The 24,779-nt window shown below is 38.1% G+C and overlaps 1 long non-coding RNA gene across 1 annotated transcript in view; it reads left to right on the top strand.

Moving 5' to 3' along the window:
• The window catches only part of LOC141580892 (uncharacterized), a 433,710-nt gene that overhangs the window by 375,437 nt on the left and 33,494 nt on the right, over positions 1–24,779 (top strand). The gene's annotated exons all lie outside the window — the stretch shown is intronic.

Genomic DNA, 24,779 nt, shown 5'->3' with positions numbered 1-24,779 from the left:
TAAATTGAGGGTGGAGTGATGGGGAGAGTGTGGGGAAGAGGGTGGTGTCCCAGCAAGGCTCGTCTGTTCAGAATCTTCTGGCTTTTCTGTCTAGCATTCCTTCCCACCACGTATAGGACAAAAGCCCTCTGGAATGAGGGTCTTATGACCTATTTTGAGGCAAGGTAGGTCAGATCATTCTTTTATGACCATACTTCACACAGAGAGGCAGGGGAAAGTCAGCGTGACCTTGCTTCTGAAGCCCATCCAATCTCCTTCAGGTCAAAGCACTTTGGGAAAGTGTTTTCTGAGCCCTGATAGGCTCTAGTTTCTGGTTTAGAGAATGCCATCACTGAGTATTTTACAACAACGGTCCTAACCCACCATCAGTAGGACATACACTTTTTTGCAGTTTCCTAGTGATAATCAATCCAACTTAATCACAGGAAAATAATAAATGTATTTGTAAGATGCTTGACTAGATCTCGAAACATTGTTCACTGCAATGAATTTGAACCAAGCTACAGTCCCTACGTGGAATAACTGGGGACCAAAGGGAGTATGTGCTTTTCAACAACGCTGCACTACACAACTGGGAATGAGTAAGATGTGCTTAAGTTCCGTGCAGGACCAACAATTCAAAAGAAACTAGTGCAATCACAAAATTCAACTCTATTTTCTCATCTCTCAAAAGCTTATAATCCCTTTTCGGGGAAAGCTTTCCAAAATCTGATTCTCTTAAGGCATACAATTTGTGCTCCCATATGCTGCTTCCAAGCTGGGCCCTTCTACCCAGAAAGATTTCTACAATATGTGGGATTGACTCTTAAGTTCATTTAGGTTGAAACATTGTTAATTAGCCAGGGTTTTTAATAATAATAAAACACTGAAACCTGATAATTCAGGTGCTAAACCTAATGCTATATTAGTCAATTTAACAGATAATAAATGTTTTTTATTTTTACTTAAAGGATGAGGTGGAGTGGAAGAAGCAGATTTTTAAAATAGTCTACTATGAGTTATATATTTTACATACAGTATCTTCCTTCCACTTCATAATAAGTTCTGTTCTTATCCCTTTCTTACTTAGGAAGAGGACATGAAGACTCAAAGAAATTAATAACTAGCTTGACGTCACGTAGCTAGTAGTCAGCAGAGCTGAAATTTGGTATTTACTTGGCTGCAAAATCCAGGCTCTTTTCAAAACTCCAAGCTGTTTCTTTCTTATCCAAGTTGAATTGCTATCACCCAAATGAAGAATCGTAAGCCAAAATCCTAAAACCAAGGAAAGGCAGGGGAAAATGTCCCTGTGTGTTCCACGTTTACTTTATTTCTTCCTGGCATCTCAAATAACCACAGAATCCCTGGTGATCCTAAGCATTTGACAATGACTGTGAAAAGCATTTGCATTGAAGAATTAACTGATCAACGAAATCATTCCAACGTGTAGAACCTTGCAGCTTTCATTTCACGGTGTGCCTGGGAAAGTGAGATATAAAAGAGACAGTACCTCAGGTCCTTTTATTGGAGTAGAAACATGAAAGGGAAGGTTAAGCAATAACATGTATGAACATTCATTTGCAAATACTTCTAAGGCAATGTGGGCCCACGGGTCATATGATCAACTAGCAGTTTAGGGACTTCAAGGCATAATAACTTCCTCTCTTTTCATAGATCAGAGTCACAGAATAACTCTCCCAAGTTGTATGTTTCTACATGTCTCTACAATTAGCCTGTTGGCGCTACCCAGTCTGCTTTTTAGCCCTCTAAGTGATCTTCTAACACTTTTCTCCAAAACCTTATGCCTGTGGTTTGCCAAATCTTCCCACAGGTCTTTTTCTTAGGAACCACTTTCCTTATTGCTCCCCCTTATTAATGGCAGGACTAAATTCACCAGTTGGGAATCTTCTTAAGGACAACATGTAAATCACGTATTTAGGATTAAAGTGAATTTCCAAAATGGTTATATATACAAATGAGCCCCAAAAAAATGTAGTTAATAAATGATCTCTCTGAGCTGTGGCACTGAGATACCATTGAGCCTATCTATAAACACAATTTATAGCACTGTTTTTTATCAGAAAAAATATGTGTGCTCAGTTCTATATTCATTTATTTACTCAATACATATTCATGAATGCCTACCTGGGACCAGATGATATGGATAAAATGGTAAGCAAAAACCACAAGTTTCTGGAGCATTCAGCATAGTGGTTCAAACAGTCAATTAAACACATTAACATACATCCCCAAATATGTGATAAGAGATAGTGCAGGATGCTACTGAATACTCTGCAGGGATATGTCACAACCTACATGATGAACAAGAGAAAGCCAGGGGAAGATAGTGACAAAGGGAAGGGGTGAGGTCACAGGCAGAAAGAACACGTGTGAGAGATGAAGCAGAAGAGAGCACAGTTCACTGAAACCACTTTAGAAAGCTGAGCAAACTGGAACTCAGGTTAAAAAAAAAAAAAAAAAAAAAAAAACATAATGACAGGTGTAGTGGGGGAGGTGAACATGGTTTGGAGTTCCCAGGGTTTGGTTTCTGAAAGTTAATAGGACATAGCCTCCTTAGCAGCAAGATGAATGGACAGACAACAAGGACGTGAAACTATGTGATAAAAATAAATGAAGGAGCATAGAGACAATTAAATAGCCTGAAGGAAGCTATCCAGCATAAAGTCAGGATCCCTTTCCTGGTTTGGGGAACTGAGCCCATTTTTAGGCTCAGAGCTTTCTGACTGTGGGAGAGGCCAGGCTCCTAAGAAAAAGGAATCTGCAACATCACAATAATTATGTAAAGTAGTAATTCTCCTAACCTTCTCCAAAGGAGGCCAATTGCTCATTTAACTGTATTCCTGAAAAAGGATAACTGTAGACTGAGATATGTTGCAGTCTACAGTACACAGGGTTGAAGCTGACATTGGTACCCAGGGACCGAAAGCATCAAGATGGCAAATTGTTTGCATTGAGCTCTTCCTACCCTGGAAAAGGCAGTGATTTGTCTTGGCTGGAATTGGCATGAATTCTGAGACAAGGTCTCAACCAGCACCACTATTTAAGGGCTTACAGAGTGTTTGATGCACTAACATGTCATCCGACCTATCACTCAATCAAACAAAAGAACACACCTTTAAAATAGAAGTGAGGATGCAGTGTGCACATCCCCATGAGAATCACTGATACTACAGCACCTAAAAGTTGTCAGGGTGAAAAACCATGAAATGTCCTTGTATTGGTGCAGCTGAAGTACTAGTTTGGAGATTATACTCATGAAGGTCAGGTGCATCCCTTCAGCACAGTCAACCACAAATCAATGATTGTCATTTGATGTTTTGGCCTCACTGAAATCAGAAATCAAGAAATCAAGAGCAGAAGCAGGAGTGGCCCTGCTTATTATTGTGCCCAGTAATCTGCTTCCTACATGGCTAGGGTTTATAAGCATGCAGTAGCTGCAAAGTCTTCTTAAGATGTAGGTACAGAGCTGGTCTAGTGTTGTTTCTGCTACATTTCATCGGTTAAAGCAGGTCACAGGGATAGTCCATAGTCAACAGGTATCCATGGACCTTTCCAGCATAAAGAGGCTTAATGTAAAAGCTCACCATCTTGATGCTTCAGGCCCCCAGGTGTCAGTATTAATTAGGACGTTGTGTCCTGAACTCCTCAAAATATTCCAGTACTCTCCTTTCCCTGGAATACAGTTACATGAGTAAATTGTCATAGGCCCCGTTGGGGAAGTCTGTGGGAATTATTACTCTATATACATACCATGATGCTGCAGGGTCCTTCCTCCTGGGGACCTGGCTTGAATGTGTCAATCCCTTCAGGGGCAACAAAAGGGCATGAATACTGGGAGTGCAATTCACTGGGAGGCACCAGTGTGTTAGACTACAACACTCTCCAAAACTGAGCTCATCATTTGTCTACACTATTGCTTGGTAATCAAGTTCTTTCTTGTTTCAAAGGCAGTGACTTAAGTAATCTTCCAACACTTTATAGGAAAGCACCTCTACAGTAAAGTGAGGGCTCCCCTTCTGAGCACACAATACCTGTTGTCTTCAAGGTAGGATTACGACTTGGAGTTAATTAGTACAAATATCCTAAGTCTTTTCCTGCGTGGTCCTGTATTTCTGTCTTAGAGTTTTGTGTTTTTGTCAGATAAACTTTTTCTTGGTACCTGCTCCTTTGGCACTTCTCTCTTATTTTTATTTATTAATATTTGTTGATGGGTAGAGGAGGGAGAATCAGGAGCAGATAGTTTCCTGTTTGCATAATTAAGAACGTGAGTTTAGGTCAGTAATTTAAGGCTAGGGTTGGTGAGGGAAGTCAGTGGGAAGAGGAGATAATCAATAACGTAATCTAGGAAACTTTTCAAATTATATACTTAGCTCTCTCGTTAGTAAAGAGTGAAGAGGGGGAATTTGAGGACCACCATTACCTTTTTAATGCAGAGCATGTTGAAAATAAAACGCTTACTTTCCCAAACTTTATTATTGAGGGATATTTATCTATAAATTTCATCTAAACCCTAGTTTACAATTTATAATTTTAAAATCCTTTTAACCACAAAATGTTTTACAAAAGTTGACTTTTAGCAGTTAATATGAGCTATCATTGCTTTTTTTCTTTTTTAAAAGAGAGGGGTTATCACCATCTTGCCCTGGCTAGTAATAAATTCCTGGGCTCAAGAGATCCTTCTACCTCATCCTCCCAAAGTGCTGGGATTATAGCATGAGCCACTGCACCTGGCCTATCATTTCTTTTCATAGAAGTTTTTCTTATGTCTGTAGATACTTGATAGGTAAGATATGGTAAGAGATACAATATAAAAATCTGAAGACATAGAAAGTTGTTTAGAAAGAAACTTGAAATTCGACAAAAAGTTAAAGTATTTTCAGTACGCTGTCTGTAGCCCTCTTTAGATACCTAAAATTACATTATTAGTTTCTGAACAGGAATGATTTACGCAGTTATCCTTTACACAGTGACCTTAAGGGACATAGTCTCTGGGCCAAATTATTATTATAAGTGAACTAGAGGTTTTTGGGTTTTCTGCATACCACCAAGCTAGCTTGAGGCTTTGGTCATGCTAAAACCCAACTGTCCTAAATCTGTCAGTATGCCCTTGCCAAACTCACAGGAAAAGGATGCCCTTAATAGCTCAAATTCCAATTCTAAATTTGGATTCTAAATGGAACCCAGAATTAAAACATATAACAGGAGATGATAAATGGTTGATAAAACATAAAAATACGCTTAACTTCTCTCAAAATAAAGTGAAGTGGAAATTAAAACTACACCAGGACACTACTGTTGAGTATTATAGAGGCAAAGATTAAAAATATTCCTAAAAACAATTTTGAATACTCTATAGGAAAACAGACATGCTTACATATTATTGACAGGGGCATAAATTGGATACTTTGAGATACAACTGTTTTCTAGAAGGATTTCAGGAAGTGGCATGGCTGTATTTTACTCTAAAATAAAATCTTGGAAACAAATTTTTAAAGATTTTAGAAAATCATGTTCAACCTAATCTCTTCCTACCCTGTCCCCTAAATACTTTTCTTACTTTTTTCTCTTCATCTGTAACCATCTCCAGATTCGACCATTCCCATCACTGTCGACCTCTGCCTCCAATCCACTAACATGATCAGATATCCTGGAACTGAATCAATCAATGTGTTGATTAACTTGTTGATTACCAGTCCAAGAAATTCAGTAAATATTTTGCATGTCTTGCCAACATTTTAAAGCTGGGAATGTTCACATGAAAGCCCATGTTCCTGGCCATTCTTAAATACTGCCAACAGAGTCTGTATTTCCATATAGTGTCAATATAATAGAGCTGATGAACAGCCACTGGGGAAAGTCACATGTAAAGGAGCTTAGGACATACCAAATCTGACTGCACAGCCATGTGCCCAGCAACGACTAACTCTAACCCTATATAAGAAGGGGAGAATGAGATCTTATGATTTACTAGCGATCTCCACAATACCGTTAGTATATCTAAAGCAGAGACAAAATGCACATGGTGTTCAACATTTTTAAAATGATTTTTTGATTTATTATAGGATGTCCTTTCAAGAATGAGACTCCAGTTCCAAAATGGCAGCAGAGAGGCAAGATGGTTTCACTCTTTATCTCTCTCTCTCTCTCTCTCTCTCTCACACACACACACACACACACACACACACACACACACAACCAAATATACAGTGCTGAGATTTTCACCAGAAACATGACAGAACTCATATACAAGGATGAGACAATTCCTAGGGCCACAGAGAAGTTATAAAAAACGGAACAGTAAGAGAACCAGATTCCACATAAGAGATGTCCCTCTCCCATTCTGTCTGGCACCAAGCTGCTGGAAAATATCCTCCCAACTCATAGTTTCTACACTGGAAAAGTGAGATTTAGGTGGACAACCAGCGTCCCCACCATCTTGAGTTCCCTGGCAGAAGACCTGTCTCTGTTTTAACTCATGGAAGTATTTTGAGTGCCTAAAGGGAGACATATCACTGAGGTCAGTCAGAGACAAACTGGGGAGGCAGAATTACCATCCCCAGCCCTGGAAACTCTGCTCTGTAAATGGGCCAAAGGAAACACCAAATTACAGTGGCTGTTCAGCAGTGCCATGCTGTATGAGGTATGTTCCACAGGTCCCCAGATACAAAGCCCCAACCAGCCTTCCCACACTGCCAGGATAATCCCTTTGGGACCTCCCCAGTTCAGGATAGGCAGCACTCTGAACATTTGCTACAGGTGAGGCCAACCTGGGCTTAAAGTACCACCTGGAGCTGAAACAGGGCCAGCAACCTAACAGTAAAGAGTTGCTAAACAAACATGTCTGATAAATACTGAAACAAGCTATACAGAGAAAACTGGAATAAATAATTAACCTTCAATGCAAGAACATAGACATATAACCACAAGTAACAACATCAATAGAGAATCAAGAGTGAAGACTTGATATGGTTTAGCTCTGTGTCCCCACTCAGATGTATTGAATTGTAATCCAGAATGTTGTAGGAGGGGCTTGGTGGGAAGTGATTGGATCATGGGGGCAGCATTCCCCCTTACTGTTCTCATGATAGAGTTCTCACAAGACCTGATGGTTTAAAAGTATGGTGCTTCCCCCCCACACCCTCTCCTGCCCTGCCATGATAAGACGTGCTTGCTTCCCCTTTGCCTTTCACCATGATTGTAAGTTTCCTGAGGCCTCCCAGTCATGCTTCCTGTGAAGCCTGCGGAACTGTGAGTCAATTAAACCTCTTTTCTTCATAAATTACCCAGTCTCAGGTAGTTCTTTATAGCAGTGTGAGAACAGACTAATACAGGACTTGAAGCACATGTGGAAGCTTGATGAAGAAAAATAGCTGTATGCTATAAAAATACCAACCCATTAGGTCCAATGTCACCCAAAATGCTGATGATTCTCGGTTTATGGTGCACCATCAAATTCCTACTGTTGTTTACACAGGGTTTCTGGCACTGCTGACCTTTGGGGCTGGATAATGATTTGTTGTGGGTGTTGTCTTGTGTATTAAAGGGTGTTTAGCTGCATCCCTGGTTTATACCTGCTAGATGCTAGGAGCACCTTTCCATCCTCACCTTCCACTGTGACAACCAAAAATGTCTCCAGACATGGCTAGGTGTCCCTCAGAAGCAAAACTGTCACCAGAACACTGGCTGGGAACCAGTGGTTTAACTGTAAATCAAAACTATGATTTTGATAAAACATGCTTTCAATTGGCCTCTTCTTATAGATGCATGGTTAACTCTCTAATATTTAAATGATTTTAATACACCACCACCTGCATTCTGAAAGTGGTTTCTGTTAGCATCAGTAGTCTCTTTCTTTACTTTAGATTGGATTGTACTGCTTCAAATGTTTTCAGCCATGGTTTATGAATCATGCTTGACACCAAGGTTTGAATTATTAGGTTAAGTAAAAAGCAATTTGAAAATGACTCAGTGGTGGCAAAACATAAGACATTTATGATGAATGTAAATTATGCAGGATCTTAAGGTTGTAAAGAGTCAGCAACCCATGTTTTTGATCAAAGTTGACTACGTATCAGTTGAGCTTTAATTCAATACTAATACCTCGAGTCCAGAATTTGTCTAATCCTGTTCAGATGCTTGTTCATTTCTGACAAGACTAAAAAGTCACCAAGAAAAAAGGTTGAAAAATTTTTTTTCTACTTAATTTTTTTGCCTTTGGATTTAAACAAATATGTAATTATCAAAGCACTAGCTAAACAGGATTTCTTCTTTCAAGGGCTAGTGGTGGGGCATAAGGAAGGGGAAGGTGGCTGGGAGCCTTAGCAAGGCTTCGTGCTCCTTTCCACCAGACTCTTTTGAAGGATTTAAGGAGAAAAGTCCTGTCACTAGGATCGAAGAGTATTTCCTTATGGCTTTATTCCCTTGCATTCAGCCTGACAGCAGTGCCTGCCTAGCTCATGAGAAAAAATATCCACACCCACAGTCTCTTATGCCTCGTTAGTCACATTTTCTCTCTCTGGAACCCTCCCCTACCCCAGTAATGGCGGCTGATTGGATTGAGATGAATGCAGAGACCCAAGGACATCTAATTCTCTGGCAGTGACTTGTGACATTGTCTTGTACTAAAAGATAAGCTAGACTAAATGTATTTCCTCTTGAGAATCTAATCTAGGAAATATGCAGTGGAAGCTGAAGTTAATAAACTGCATGGAGACATGGGCCATGAGGCAGTTGGGGCCTGAAGATAGACTTAGCTATAGGCATTGTGTTAAACTAAAATTCTGAATAAGAAGAATATCTATGAGCATACAGAATCTAAACATTTGAGCACATAGAGTAGAAGAAAAAAATCATTTGGGGTGAGAATAGAAACAAAAACTATTTTTGAATTCCCCCTTCTCCCTTTTCACCAGAATTATCGTAACAGCTCTCATAAAGGATAACATTGTGGACTGCTTCAGTAGGTCTGTTGTGGAGTCAGGCAACCTGGGTTTAAATCGCAGCTTGTCTAATTAATAGCTGAAGGTTCATAATTATGCAAATTAGAAAACTCTCTATGCAGCAGGTTCCTCCTTCCTCAGAATCTGGAAAGGATAAAGCTGAAAGGAGCTCTTTTAAAAATCATTTTCTTATTATGAGGTGAGATTTGGGGGATGCTTACCTCCTTTTGTTTCTAAGTCACTGACATTTTCTGGAGACTTCAGTGTCCCAGTAAAACCTTCCTAACCCCTAAGTAGGTTTTTTAAAGCACCTACCCATTGGAAACTAGCCTCTAGCTGAGATGCCGCACTCTGCTGGGGGGCTTTGGAGCAAGATGTCACTTTAGAGGACACTGACTATTCAAAACCTCCCATATTCCTGCATACCACAGCTCCACCTCTTCCAGCCTTAGCCCCCTTTTTCCAAGATAATCGCTCTAGTCCTGACAGAGTTATTGATTTCAAGTATTTCCCTAAAATACAGGTTTCCAAATTCAATTATTTTATATCTCTAACTGGAATTTTCTGCATTTGTCCCTCTGCTTGGCCTTTCCCAAACCCTCCCCTCCTACAAGGTCTTCCGTGAACTTTTCCCTACTCATTCATTCCACCACAGATTAGCCTTGCCTTCCTCGAGTCTCCCTGTGTGTGCAGCTCATTTCCACCTTTGTATGTCATCTGTGGGGTTATTTCTATGCTTCAGGGTCTACACCAGATTGCTCCATGCTGTCTGGTACTGTGCCTCAAACACTACGTTTAATGAACAACTGTTAATTCTTTTGGGGAGGATCGTATTTCTATCAATTTGCCACGGACTCAGCAATATGGTGGCTGAAAAACCACCAAAAGGAAGCTTTATCCATGACCCATGGGGCAAAGGAAGATCATACTGTTTCAGGTTGGACTGTCTGGGAAGCCGATTCTGGGATGCAGGTTAGTAGGCAGGAGCTTTATCCGGCAAAACTCTCAGGGTCAATCACCGCAGAAGGGGAAGGAAGGAAGCAGGACTGGGCAGAGAGAGAAACTGGGCTGCAGGGCAATTACAACAAGACCTCTGCAGACGCCACAGGTGACCCTGAAGCGAGCACTGCCTTTCAGAGACTTAAATGGGAAAAAGGGTATGAGGCCTTTATACCCATTACCACCCCACTGACCAGTTTTTAGACGTGGACTGCTCTGGGAAGGGGCAGCTCTCTTCAATTGAGGCAAGTCCCAGAGGAGGTAGACAGAGTCTACACCAGATTACTCCATGCTGTCTAGTACTGTGCCTCAAACACTGCGTTTAGCGAACAACTGTTAATTCTTTTGGGGAGGATCATATCTGCTGGTATCGTTCCCCATAGCTGGGGGAGTTTGCCCTTTGAGGATCTGCAAGACACAGCACAGCATCCGAAACAGACTTCTGCAAAAGCTTAAGAATCCTGGAGCTAGAAATATCTAGTCTAGAGTATCAGATAAGGTCCATATCTGTGGCAACAACATGCTTTGATTCTTCAGCAGGTTCTTTCTTGCCCATGTCATAAAGTACACACACTCTCCTGCCTGGCATCCAACCCCTGCAAGGGACAAATCCACAAATTCCTCTTTCGCTCATGGTTTTTTCTCCACATTCATCCTTTGACAATCCAAGCCCTGTCCACCATGGAAGCCAACTTATTTCTTCCATCTCCTTCTCCACTGAGCCCTCGCCCCAGCTTTTGCCAGCTCCCGCCTGGACACATGTAGATTGTTCTACCTGCTCCATTCATGCGGGTCCCTGAAAATTCCTACTGTGTGTGGCTGTGTACCTCCGAGACGTGTGTAACCTGCTCTGCCTGTGTGATAGTAAGCTCCTTGAGGGTGAGAACTGTGCTTCTAACACTTGGCAGAGAGCCTTGTGCGCAAGAGTCATCCAAAATATATTTACTCCTCAAAACCAGACCCATCTCAGGTCAGCTGTGTAGAAGAAAAAATGCTCACGAATGAGCCTCACTTAGCTCTCTTCTCACGTGGATTCCTATGCTTAAGTAAGAACTCAAAAAGCACAGCTCATGAGACAAAGAAAAAGGGGAAAAAATAAAGGAAAAAGCCCCTGCTCAGATGTTCTCCTCACTCACAGCATACTTCAGGACAGGAAACAGAGACTTCCTGCCAATTCGAACGACATTATTTTTGTAAAAGCGTATGCACAGGCATGTATAAAGAGGTGCACACAAAATGAGTTCATCATATATCACATGAATTGGTTAAAATTGAGTTCAAGTAAATCAGAAAATTGTAAAGAGCCACACAATTTTAAAATTCACAGTCATTTCTTGAAAGTACCGTCTGGTAAAATTGGCTTATCACCTCACTTTTAATACACATATGTGATTTCCTGCTTACAGCATTTCCCCAAAGAATGAAAAAAAAACTTACAACTAGGGAAATTTTATAAGAGGGATTATCTATGGTTTCTGAATAAGAGCCTTCTCCCTCTCCAAGCACACCTGCAGCTCCTAATGACCGATTGATGCAATTTTCCTCTCTACTTGAATCAAAAATGGCAATAAATGTTGTGCGTGTCTCAAAGAATGAATTTTTAAATATTGTATTTACTGGTTCATGGAACTGATTCCATCTACTTTACCAGAGTGGAGGGGTAGGTTTGCATGGAGCAATTAGGGATAAGATAGCCAAAGAAACAAAGTCAGTTGAAAAAAAAAAATCTGTGTCTGACTTTCTGTATGAATTATGACTATTCATGGGGGAAAAAATCTGAACACTTGCCAAAAAGACTGGCGTGTAAAGGGACAGCTGGAGTTTTCTGTTAGGGGTTACAATGCATTACTTGTTCCATAAGGGCAGAACGGAATCACTTACAGCAGCGACCCACACATTGCTTTAGACACTGGCACATCGATACCTTGCGAAGTATTTTCTTCAATGGAAAAGAACCAGAAATTTCAGGAAGGTCATTGAAGATGCTTTGCCCACAGACATGCTGACCTTCCTGGCAGAGATTTGTAGCCTTTGTGGCATGTGGGCTCAGTCTCTATAGATGCCTTCATTGTGCTATAACTTTTATACAGGACGTATTGTTTGAACTGCCAACCCTAATTCTAATTCGCTTGGGGACTCAGGAAATTCTAACTAAATACAATAAAACCCCATTGTATTTTTCCTTTGTTGAGATGCAAATAACATTTTTAACAAGAGCATGAACAAACACATAGCACATGACGTAGTTGGAACTTTCAATGGGATTCTAAAACAGAAATAATTTTAACAGAAAAGTAAAAATGAGGGAAGAAAAATGAAAATAGAACCAAAATTATGTTTAAGCATCTATCATCAGAACCCGAGGCTCTGTCCCCACTGTGCAAGGTGTTCCCAGCAGGTCTGTTTGCTCGTCAACCCTGAGAATAGCACTAACCAATGCGGCAGGGTCAACTCTCTCTACCAGGGTCAAATGGGGACACACTGGGAGAGTCATATCTATTTTAACCCCAGATTTAAACAAACAAACAGAAAACTTTTTTTTTTAAAATTTTACTTTAAATTCTGGGATACATGTGCAGAATGTGCAGGTTTGTTAATAGGTATACATGTGCCGTGGTGGTTTGTTGCACCTGTCAACCCGTCATCTAGGACCTAGGTTTTAGGCCCCACATGCAGTAGGTATTTGTCCTAATGCTGTTCCTCCCCTTGCCCCCCACCCCCTGACAGGCCCTGTTTTATGATGTTCCCCTCTCTGTGTCTATGTGTTCTCATTGTTCAACTCCCACTTATGAGTGAGAACGTGCAGTGTCTGGTTTTCTGCTCCTGTGTTAGTTTGCTGAGAATGATGGCTTCCAGCTTCATCCATGTACCTGCAAAGGACATAAACTCATCCTTTTTTATGGCTGCATAGTAGTCCATGGTGTATATGTGCCACATTTTTTTTATCCAGTCTATCATTGATGGGCATTTGGATTGGTTCCAAGTCTTTACTATTGTGAATAGTGCTGCAATAAACATATATGTGTATGTGTCTCTATGGTAGAGTGATTTATAATCCTTTGGGTATGTATATACTCAGTAAGGGGATTGCTAGGTCAGATGGTATTTCTGGTTCTAGATCCTTGAGGAATCACCACACTGTCTTATACAATGGTTTAACTAATTTATACTCCCACCAACAGTGTAAAAGTGTTCCTATTTCTCCATATCCTCACCAGATCTGTTGTTTCCAGACTTTTTAATGATTGCTATTCTAACTGGCATGAGAAGATATCTCATTGTGGTTTTGATTTGCATTTCTCTAATAACAGTGATGATGAGCTTTTTTTTCATATGTTTGTTGATCGCATAAATGTCTTCTTTTGAGAAGTGTCTGTTCATAGCCTTTGCTCACTTTTTGATGGAGTTGTTTTTTTCTTGTAAATTTGTTTAAGTTCTTTGTAGATTCTGGATATTAGCCCTTTGTCAAATTCATAGATCGCAAAATTTTTCTCCCATTCAAACAGAAAACGTTTTAAAGACTGATTTGACAAATCAGTTTTAGTGAACTGTGATCTGTTCACTATATGGTAATTAATGTTCACATCCTAGATTCCCCAAATTAGCAGAAGAGTCAGACTCCATCTCATTGGTTGAGCATATTAGGGTATATTAATTAAAACACTTATCTCACATTTAATTTGCTTTTGAAAACCATATGTTTAAATAAATACTCAAGATGCCTATGGAGGGGAAAAATATTTGCTAATTCAGGACTTGGAGCATAAACCAAGTTCAAGCCAAATGGAGCAGACTCTAGGATTTATAATGAGAACCTTCTAGAAGGCCATTAGCTGGTTTCCTTAAGTGTGGCATATGTACCAGTGCTTACGTATTCTCAGACCATTATCACACTGAAGCTGCAATAATGGCCCAGGAGTTGTTCAAATTTAAGGGCAATTCTGAAACTGAACCATGTAACTGAGAGTGGCCACTCAATTATTATCATCATCTTCTCAATTTTTTTTATTAAGATAAAACGTGTAATATAAAATTTACCATTTTTAAGTGTACAGTTCAATAGTAGTAAGTACTTTCACGTTGCTGTGCAACCAATCTTGAGCTGTCTTGATTTTATAAAACTGAAACTCTGTACCCATTAAACAACTTCCAATTCCCCTCTCCACCCAGCCCACGGCAGTCACCATTCTGCCTTTTTTCCCTAGGATTTTGACTACTCTAGATACTTCACATAAGTGGAATCATGCAGTATTTATCTTTTTGTGACTGGCTTATTCCACTTAGCCTAATATCCTCAAGGTTCATCCGTGTTGTAGCATGTGTCAGAATTTCTGCTTTTAAGACTGAATACTATTCTCCCATGTGTATATACTACATTTTGTTTTTCCGTTCATCCACCAATGGGCGTTAGAGTTGCTTTTATCTTTGGGCTATTGTGAATAATGCTGCTATAAATATATGTATGAAAATAATTCTTCAAGATCCTGATTTTAATTCTTTCAGATATGTACCAAAATGTGGAATTGCTGAGTCATATGGTAATTCTATTTTTAATTTTTATCAGAAAGTACCATACTGTTTTCCAAAGCAGCTATGCCGTTTTACATTCCCACCAACAGTTCACAAGGATTCCAACTTCTCTGCATTCTTACCAACAGTTGTTATTTTTTGTGTTTTGTTTTGCTTTGTTTTTACAGTAGCCAACCTGATGGATGTGAGGAGATGTTTCACTGTGGTTTTGATTTTCATTTCTCTAATTATTTGTGATATTGAAACATCTCTTTATATGCTTATTGATCATTTGTATATCTTCTTTGGGGAAATGTCTATTCGAGTCCTCTGCCTATATTTTAGTCAAGTTTTTTGATTTTTTTGTTTGTTGTTGAGTTGTTACAAGTACTTTGCATATTCTGGATATTAAGCCCTTATCAGATATATGATTTGCAAATATTTTCTCCCATTTTCTATAGGTTACCTTTCACTCTGTTGATTGTGTTATTTGATGTAAACAAATAGTTGTGGTTTTTTTTTAATAAGTTTTCGATTCTGATGTAGTATAGTTCATTTATTTTTACTTTTGTTGCCTGCAACCACAGTTCACTTGAGCTTTGTACATTGCACAGAAATTAATTAGAATTCTAAATCCATCATTGAATTTCATTCCATTTAGCAATAATTTCCAGTAGTTTTTCAATGGTTTTGCTTGATGGACAAGATAATGAAGTCATCATTTTAAAGGAATAATTAAGTTGATGAAAACACAGAGATTAGGGTATATTTAGAGAAAAGAATTTTTTGCCCAGCCAAATTTATGCTACCACTTTTTTTTCCAGTTAAAAGTGAAAGGATTTAAAAGTTACCATATATTTTAGCTTTCCTAAGCAAAATAAAAAGGGAGAAAATTATGCTTTTAATATATAAATCAGAAATCTATGCATTTGAAACCAGCCAACCAATCATAGCAGGAGATATTATTACCTTCTATAAGTACAATTAACACCATCTGCCATTCTCCAAAAACCAAATCTTTTGATCTATATTGGGACTAAACAGGAGTTTCTTTGTATACTCTTAGAAGCCCTGAGTGCTGAGAAGCTAACTATGTGGGATGAAATATTAAAGAAGTTCTTTCTGTGTTAAGGGAGTTGTTCCTCAACAATCATGTAAGACTTAGTACCCCACTTTGGTGAAACTACTACTGGAGGATTGTAGTTTCCTGGTGAGAAATATTGTTGTGAACTGTCAATAAGGCATATGTGTGTTTATAGGAAAAGGAAGAAAAGAATAACAAGAAAGCACAAACATTTGTTATTCTTTTTTAATTGCTACCATTAAAATCTTTTGCTTATTTCCCTCTATTTCTTGTGGCACATGTTCAAAGAATAGATCTACAATGTGGTGTATTGTTTACTGGTTTTGGCTCAATACTATATTTAAGCAATAAGAAGTATTTTAGTTTTCTTTTTTCAATGATAATCTGATAGTTATTGGTGTGAATAAAGTTTAGGGTCCACTGTCTTTCATTGTAGATTGGTTCTTACAGGTCAATTGAATTTGGTCTCTGCAGAACATTCAAGGTCTCAAGGCTATTTCAGACTTTGCTGACTTTGTCACTTGATTTTCAATTTGCTGGGAGAAAATGTATTCTTACTGGTCATGAATAACTTTTTGTTCCTATGTTTGTGAGCTTTATAAGGGCCAAAGTTATGTCTTGACGACCATATGTCACCTCCTAGAGATAAGTACCTGGTCAGATGATGCATAAATAGCTCTTAAAATAAATATTTGACTCTCTATGGAAAGACAAATCAGGCTGATTAGATTAAAATAATATTTTCTTTTTGTGTTTTTTTCTAAATTCTTTATTTTTTGTTACTTAGATATTAAAATTGCTTTTATTTGCTGTGCTTTTGTATTAGAAGGAGAATAAATGTTATGGTGAGCAAATTTAGAATTTAAATGGAGAGTTAAGAGAAATGTAATTAACAGATAATGGAGAGTAAAAAGAAGGGAGGGAGGATTGCTAGAGGAGGGGAGTAGGGAATTCATAAAAACAAACAAAAAACAGAATGTTTTGATTTTTCCCTCTATTAGTTTCTTACAGCATGGGGATTTACACTGTTTTTTGTTGTGGTGGTGATGGTTTTGGTTTTTGTTTATTTTTTTGAGACTCTGTCACCCAGAATGAAGTGCAGTGCGCAATCTCGACTCACTGCAACCTCCACCTCCAGGGTTCAAGCAATTCCTCTGTCTCAGCCTCCCGAGTCACTGGGACTACAGGTGCACGCCACCATGCCTGGCTAATTTTTGTATTTTTAGGAGAGACCAGGTTTCGCCATGTCAACCAGGCTAGTCTCCAACTCCTGACCTTCAGTGATCCGCCGGCCTTGGCCTCCTAAAGTGCTGGGATTACATGAGTGAGCCACTGCACCTGGCCAGATTTATATTGTGTCTTTTATTCAAATAACTTTATGTGGTAGGACATTGAATTCAGAACAGATTAGGAATTTTAGCTGAAGGAACCTTTGAAAGAACTTCATCTAGCTTAGCCCCACAATTTGCAAGAGAAAAAAACAAACTGTGACATCATTTTCCCAAATTCTCCCTCATTGTTAATAATAGAACCAAAATTAGAAATTATGACCAAGTCAGTGTTACACATTGATAAGTGGAGGGTAATCAAAATTCTAAGATGGAAAAAACTCAAAATTTAATGAAGACCACTTTCCATATGTTATACATTCTAAATCATGTCATTGCTACCTGTGAGAATAGTGCCCCAAGAGTTGTATGACATGATCAGAGTGCTTCAGTGGCCCTGAAAAAGAAATCAGAAAACTTGGGCATAGGCCCTGTTAAAATTGGCAAATCTCTTCACCTGTCTGGGCTTCAGTTTCCTCATTTATAAAATATAAGGGTTAAACAAATGTTTTCTAAAGTCTTTTCCAGGTCTGAAAATAAATCTCTAAAATTAGCCTCATTCAAGTTCACATATAATTCCCCATATACCCGATCTTGAAACACTTTTCCCAGAGCAATATTTGCCCAGTCGACTTCATTGGCATGTAGTCTGCACATCCATACTCGATCACCTTGGTTGGCCAGCCAAGGTTTGGAAGAGCTTTGCTGCTTTACTCACTTTGAAGCAAGCAGAGCTTCTCTTCTTTTCTGCATCTATACCACTCAAGAAAGTACTCCTGATCAGGCCAAGCAAAGTTGCTAAATGGTTCAAAAGGGCAAGGTTTTCTTTTTTCTTTTTCTTTTTAAATTCTCAACAGAACAAAGCAAAGGGCATTAGAAGAACCACATATATCTCAGTTACTGGGCTATGCTCTATACACAGTCCTAGAGAGAACAGGTCTTCTTCAGCCCTGAAAATATCAAAAGCAAATCTTAAATTTGTACAGCATGAAGTCAACTCCATTGCTCTGTGGAAAGAACCTCAAAAATAGATTTGGTTTATTGAAGAACAAAAGAATAAAAACAGATGTAAGGCTTTTGTAAACAGTGGAAAATGAGCTGCAGATGGATGGAGGGACTGCCATAAGAGCTGACATACTTTTAACAAGTATGGTAAACATGCATCTGGTTTGCCTGAGACAGCCCTGATTATTCCTGTTATCCCAAATGGTTAATATTACCTCCTTTCACTGTAAAAAGGCTCCAGTTGAGACATTAAGTAATATGGTCATTGTTCAAATAAGCAACATTGCTGAAAGGAAGTCTTCCCCACCCCAGGATGATGGGGACAGGTCTCTTTAAGAATCCCTTTCAAGAACTTCACCTCGATTGCAATGTTCAGGAACATTGGCCCCTATATGCCTATAGATAGGGTTGTTCAGCTTCAAGGGCACTGTCTATACAGAGTGCAATGACATGATTTAGAATGTATAACATATGGGGAATGGTCTTCATTAAATTTTGAGTTGTTTCAGTCTCAAAATTTTGCTTATCCTCTATTAGCAATTTATAACACTGACTTGGTCATTAGTTGTAATTTCAGTTCTACCGTTAACTTATCAGGGAGAACTTAGAAAAGCCAGTGTAGTTTCTTCCCTTACAAGTTGTTGGGCTAAGCTAGATGAAGTTCTTCCAAAGTTCCCTTCAGCTAAAATTCCCAGTGAAGCAGTTCTTTTACCAACAAGCTTTATTATCCCACCTCAGTTGCCTATCAGCCAAAACATGAGAAAGCTATTTGATCACAGGTAGGGCTGATCCCAGTCCTATCTAAGCTCACACGAGAGCTGGTTCCCAATGGCAGCATATTCTTGGCCATGTGTCATGGCACTGGGAGGAGAAACCTTCTGTGTTGAGTCATATTGGCCTTCCACAGCTGAAGAACAACCTAGCCCTTATTCTTTTGCTGGGAAAGTTTTCTCCCAGCAAGGACTCCTCAAAGATAAGAGATAGGGGAGGGTATAGTGTGGCAACTGTGAACAGGCACCATATGCCAACAATAACTAGAGGGACAGTTTTATACTGGTATACAAGAAATTTAAAAGCTTGTTTGTGGACAAGGGAAGTGGACTGTCAATCCACTGTGTTTTTATAAACATGAGCCAAAATAAATTTTCAGATTTTTTTTTATGGATCATGTGTTTGGGGAGAGTGATGGTTGACTGGGCAAGACACGTAACATCACCACTCATCAGAAAAGTCGGATAATCACAAAGAAACACGTGTGCATAAATGTGACCTCTGTTGTTCACTGTGAGCCCAGACACATCCTCAGAAAGGAACGTACCATAACATAGGAGGCATGTTTACTCTGTGGCTCTCTCTTTTGTGTGTGTGTGTGTGTGTGTGTGTGTGTGTGTGTGTGTGTATTTTCTAACAGTGGGTTTTAGTTTTAGTTTTTTAAAAGGAAATGATTGACTGGGCCAGTTCATTTTTACTTTGTAACAAATGGGATTTCTCTAAATAAACAGGTATTCTTGCATTAAATAATAATCATCCATATTAAATATAGCTGGGAAGAACAGCAAGAAGGATAAGATGCATGTGATTTGTGACTACATGAACAGAAAAAAATATTTTGCTTTCTTTTCTTTTACTTTATATATATTTATTATAAATATATATATTTATATTTTTTTTATCTTCAGAAAATACTAAATGGAAATTTAAAGTAACCATCTCATACTTATGAGTATTTTTTAATTGAAGCACTATTTATATCAAGACATGTCAAAATAACAAAATCAGAGTTAAATAAATAATCCACCTCTTCATAAGATAACAAATATTCGTGCTATTATTATTGATATGAATATTTACCTAGAAGAGAAAAAGCTATTATGAAAATATTTTAGTAAACTTACAGTTTGTTTTCTGGAAATACCACCACCACCACTCTCACGTCTGGCTTGTTCATCCTATCTAAAATTTCTTCTTTTCTTTCTTCATAATAATTTGTCATCACCCATAATCCCTGAAGCCATGACTTTTTATAATGGTAATTTGATGACTTTTGAGTAAAGCTTTTCTTCCTATGTCTCAAAGGTATTTCAGCCAACTTGTAAATACCCTTAAAACTCACAAAAGGATCTGAGTTGAACTAAACCCATTTCTTTTCAACTTATGGTTATTTGTCCGATGGTTTCTAGAGAAATTTCCTGAGATATGCAATGAAGACAATAAAATAGGACACCTTAAGTATTTGTGTATAACTTTATATTTGCATTGAATTTGCATAGGCCTCCATGGAACGTTCTTTCTTTTTTTCGTAGAAATATTTATCTCTTACCCTTAGATTTGTTTTTCCCCAATATTAAATCTTACCCATATTTGTATCCATTATGCCATTTATTTAAGAATATTGATTAAGCATAACTGTCCCATAAGTTAAGGAGAATAAATAGGTTCAGGCAGTCCTTGGGAGCTTTTTCATAGAAGATTTCAATCTTTGACATTTTTGTTTTTTAAAATTTTCTGTTTTTGTTTTTAAAAACTTTGATTTGGTTCCATAAGAAAATATTCCAAGTAAGAGGCTCTTAAATAACACTGTGGATCCTGTTTGCCTCTGTCCGCATTTTTTTTTAAGTCCCTGGCTTGTTAAGAAAATCTAAAAATGGGAGAGAACCAGAAGAGGGAAAGGTAACTGGGGTGGGGTCAGGGGAGAGTCTTTGAGGAATACATTATAGCCTCACCTTGTTTCATGTCCTCTACACTCCCATGGTCCCTGAAGTATACCCTACCTCTCTTACAGCATGCATCCCTGTGGTTCTAACTACTCCTTTCCATGACTGTTTTCCCTTATCTTTTAATGGTTCAATTGTTTTAGGAAAGATCTCCCCTGAGAATATAAATTGAAGAATCTCGAGCCATTCTTCATGATATACTTTACTTATTAAAATTTATAACTGTTTTTTCAAAAATTAAATATGAACCTGCTAAATTATTGTCTATTTGCTTATAAGAACTAGAAATATGTGATATCTTATTTTTACTAAAATGTCATAATGCTATGAAAATCCTTCCCAGCTCTACTATCTGCTAGATGCTAGATTTCTTTGTCTTTTAGATCAAAGTAGCAGTCTTACTTTTCATCTCTGTTCTGGGTTTAAACTTACTTGAAGTAAAATATAAATAATGTCCAACTTTTTCACACATAAGCTTTCTTCATATGTTAAGACATTTGCTTTCTTACTTCAGAGCAATGATCTGATTATTGTCTTTTTAAAAATACAGTCTTGGAGGGCTAGAGTTCATTGATATTTGCATTTCATTTATTTGGATTATATTCCTTTGAGAAAATGGCAAATCCTTTCAATATGCCAGCAGGAAAGGTGGTGTGCCTATATACCAAAGCAGAAATAACTTTTGTTTTTAACAAATAAATTTTTTCATCTGGATTTCCATCCAAACATGGATTTCTGTAAAACCATCAGTTGATTCTACCACACAGTAAATCAGACACAATTGTTTAATTGACAGGAAATTAGTCTGAATGGGTTTAGATTTTTTTTCTTTTCATTTTAAAGAAAAGAGTTCAGCCTCCAGGAATACCACATTAAAATCAGAACTTAATTTCTTTTCAGAATTACAACCACTCAATTCTCTCTCATTCCTTATTCTTTTTTACTTAGTAGTTTTCTAAATAATTTGTTAACTATTTTGCAACTATTACACAGCCTCATGAAGCAATCATAATATATAACAGTGAGATGCTATTTACAAATACTGATAAAAATGGGACAATCTAATAATATGAACAGGAGGCAGGGAAATAGTAGGTAGAAGAGGGTGGTCCCCAGTGAGGTCTGTTCCCTGAAGTCTGGAACCACAGCCCAAAGTGAGAACATGCAGCTGTTTTCCTGCTTGACTGTTGTTTTTGGCTTGTCCCCACCCCTGTCCCCATCCTGTACCGATAAAAACCCCAGGCTCCACTGGCAGAGTAGCAGACCAACCAAGTGGAAGAAAAGGAGAAAAGAGAAGAAGCAGTTTGACTTCAGAGTGATGGCTTGATGGTGGGATCTTGGAGAAAAGTTGAGTGGGGATAGCCAAACTCCAGAGGAAGACCACCCTCCCGTTCCATCCCCTTTCCAGCTCCCCATCCTGCTGAGAGCCACTTTCATCAGCAATAAAATCCTTTGCATTTACCATCTTTAATTTGTTCACATGATCTGATTTTTCCTGGACGCCAAACAGGAGCTCTAATACAGAGGCTGTCATGCAGAGCTGTTAAATACTTAAGCTGTCCACAGACAGCAAAGCTAAAAGAGCACTGTAACACATGCCCTCTGAGGTTCCAGGGATCACAGACACCCCCCAGACACAACCCTGGGACCACATGGAGTTCTGCTTCTGCTGGCGCCCAGAAGCATTCATCTCAGCCTATGCATCAGCTCATCTGCATGCTCTCCCTTCCACAAGGGGTTGAGTGCTGAGTAAGGGCTGAGTAAATGAGCCACTCTCTTCATGAGTTCCACATATGGGTTAGGGTAATTTCCTGTTTCATTAACATTTTAATATTCATGTAGAGTTTTTATCAACCAAATAAATGGTTATCGCCTGGTTTGGCTAGTCAAACATTTTGTACATTAAATACACAATACCCACCACTTTCTCCAAATCAGTTTTGTACTCATTTGCTGTGTTTAAAGATATTCTTAATTGATATGTAACTTCTAGCAGAAAATGGAAGTTATTAAATAGTACTGGAGAGTTTTTTTTTTTAGAGATTGTAAATTTTTGTTGTTTCTATGTTTGGTAATGATAGAAAAAAGGAATCTACCTTCTACATCTAAAGCAAAAGCTTATTTTTTATTTGTATAAATTTACGTGATACATATGCAATTTTATTACATGCATAGATTTCACAGTAGTAAAGTCAAGGCTTTTTAGGGGTATCTGTTACCAAATAACATACATTGTACCCATTAAGTAAATTATCACCATCCATCTCTCCCCTGCAACCTCCTGCTTTTAATTTTTACAGATTACCTTGTGTTAGTATTGAATTAAATAGGTCAGAGCATGTACAGTAGCAGAAAGCACATTGTACTTGAAATCAGAAAACCTTTCTGGCATGTGACCTTGGAGAGGTCACTTGACTTTTCTGGAATTAGTTTTATCATCAGTGAAATGAGGAGATAGATAGACTAGATTTCTTTATAGATATAAGTGTCTAATAATCCATTTTATTAAGTATAAATACATTTTACTAAGGGCAATTTATTTCATACATTCACTGGAAAATAACAATAGCAAGAGACACCATGCCAAAGATTTTATTGTCTTGTTTAATTTACTTCTTTAAAAATCCTGTAGAATATATATATATATGTCCATTATACATCTAGGAAAATGGAGGTTCAAGTTAGAATATAGTAAAATGTTCAGAATATCCTCTCTATGTAGGGTTCTTTAGGGAAGTGATTGTGAATCAGCAATGATTATAAATTAGACTTAGTGCAGTGCTTCTCAGTCTTGCATTTCATGATGATGAATATTGAGTGTCAACTTGATTGAATTGAGGATGCAAAGTATTGTTCCTGGGTGTGTCTGTGAGGGTGCTGCCAAAGGAGATTAACATTTGAGTTAGTGGACTGGGAGGGGTAGAACCACCCTCAATATGGGTGGAAACATCTAATCAGCTTCCAGCATGGCTGGAGGCAAACAGGCAGGAAAAGTGGTGGAGCAGACTTGCTGAGTCTTCCAGTCCTACCTTTCTCCCGTGCTGGATGATTCCTTCCCTTGAACATCAGACTCCAAGTTCTTCAGCTTTTAAACTCTTGTACTTACACCAGTGGTTTGCCAGGGACTGTCAGGCCTTTGGCTACAGACTGAAGTCTTCACCGTCGCCTTCCTCACTTTTGAAGTTTGGGGACCCGGACTGATCCACCACTGGCTTCCTTGCTCCTCAACCTGCCGACGGTCTATCGTGGGACTTTACTTTGTGATCATGTGAGTCAATTCTCTTTAATAAACTCCCTTTCATATATATATCTCCTATTAGCTTTGTCCCTCTAGAGAAACATGATTAATACATACATATCTTTAAATCCTCAGAGGATCCTGCTAAAACTCTGATTCCAATTTAGTATGTTTAAGGTGGGTTTGAGATTCTGCATCTCTAGCAGGCTTCTGGGTTATGCCAGTGTTGCTTATATGTGGGCCACACTTAGAGTAATTATCAGATTGAGAAAGTTTCCTTCTAGTCTTAGTTTGCTACAATTTTTATCAGAAATGCATGTTGGACTTTGTCAAGTGCTTTTTTTTTGTATCTATTGATATGATCATATATTATCTGTTTCTTATATTATCTGTTGAAATGATAAATCATGTTTATTGATTTTTCCATTGTTAAAAAATGCATTCTTGAGAAAAATTACATTTGGGCATGATGTATCATACTTTTTATACATGCTGAATTCGATGTGTTACTTTTTTATTTTTTACAACTATGTTAATGAAGGATATTGGACTGTTTTTCTTTCTTGAAACCTTTTTACCTGATTTGATATCAGAATAATGCTGGCTTCATTGAATCAATTGGGAAGTATTCACTCCTCTTCAATTTTCTGGAAGAATTTGTATAGAATTTTTTTTAATATTTAATGTAATTTACTAATGAAGCCATCTAGGTCTGGACTTTTCTTTGCAGGAAGTTTTTTTTTTTAATTGCAATTTTATTTTCAGGTTATCTATTTCTTTTTGAGCTTTGCTAGTCTGCATCTTTCAAGGAATTGGTTCATTTCATGGAATTTGTCTTTTTGATTATAGAGAAGAAATATCTCTTATTTTATTATTGGCTGTGTTTCCTTTCATTTTTACTGATCTGTCTGATTAGAGGTTTTAGCAATTATATCAATACTCTCAAAGAGCCAGTTTTTGTTT

Source organism: Saimiri boliviensis, chromosome 1 (assembly GCF_048565385.1).
Source record: "Saimiri boliviensis isolate mSaiBol1 chromosome 1, mSaiBol1.pri, whole genome shotgun sequence".
NCBI lineage: Eukaryota > Metazoa > Chordata > Mammalia > Primates > Cebidae > Saimiri > Saimiri boliviensis.
Note: the sequence above shows the minus strand (reverse complement) of the source record. Positions and strands in the feature narration are given on the sequence as shown.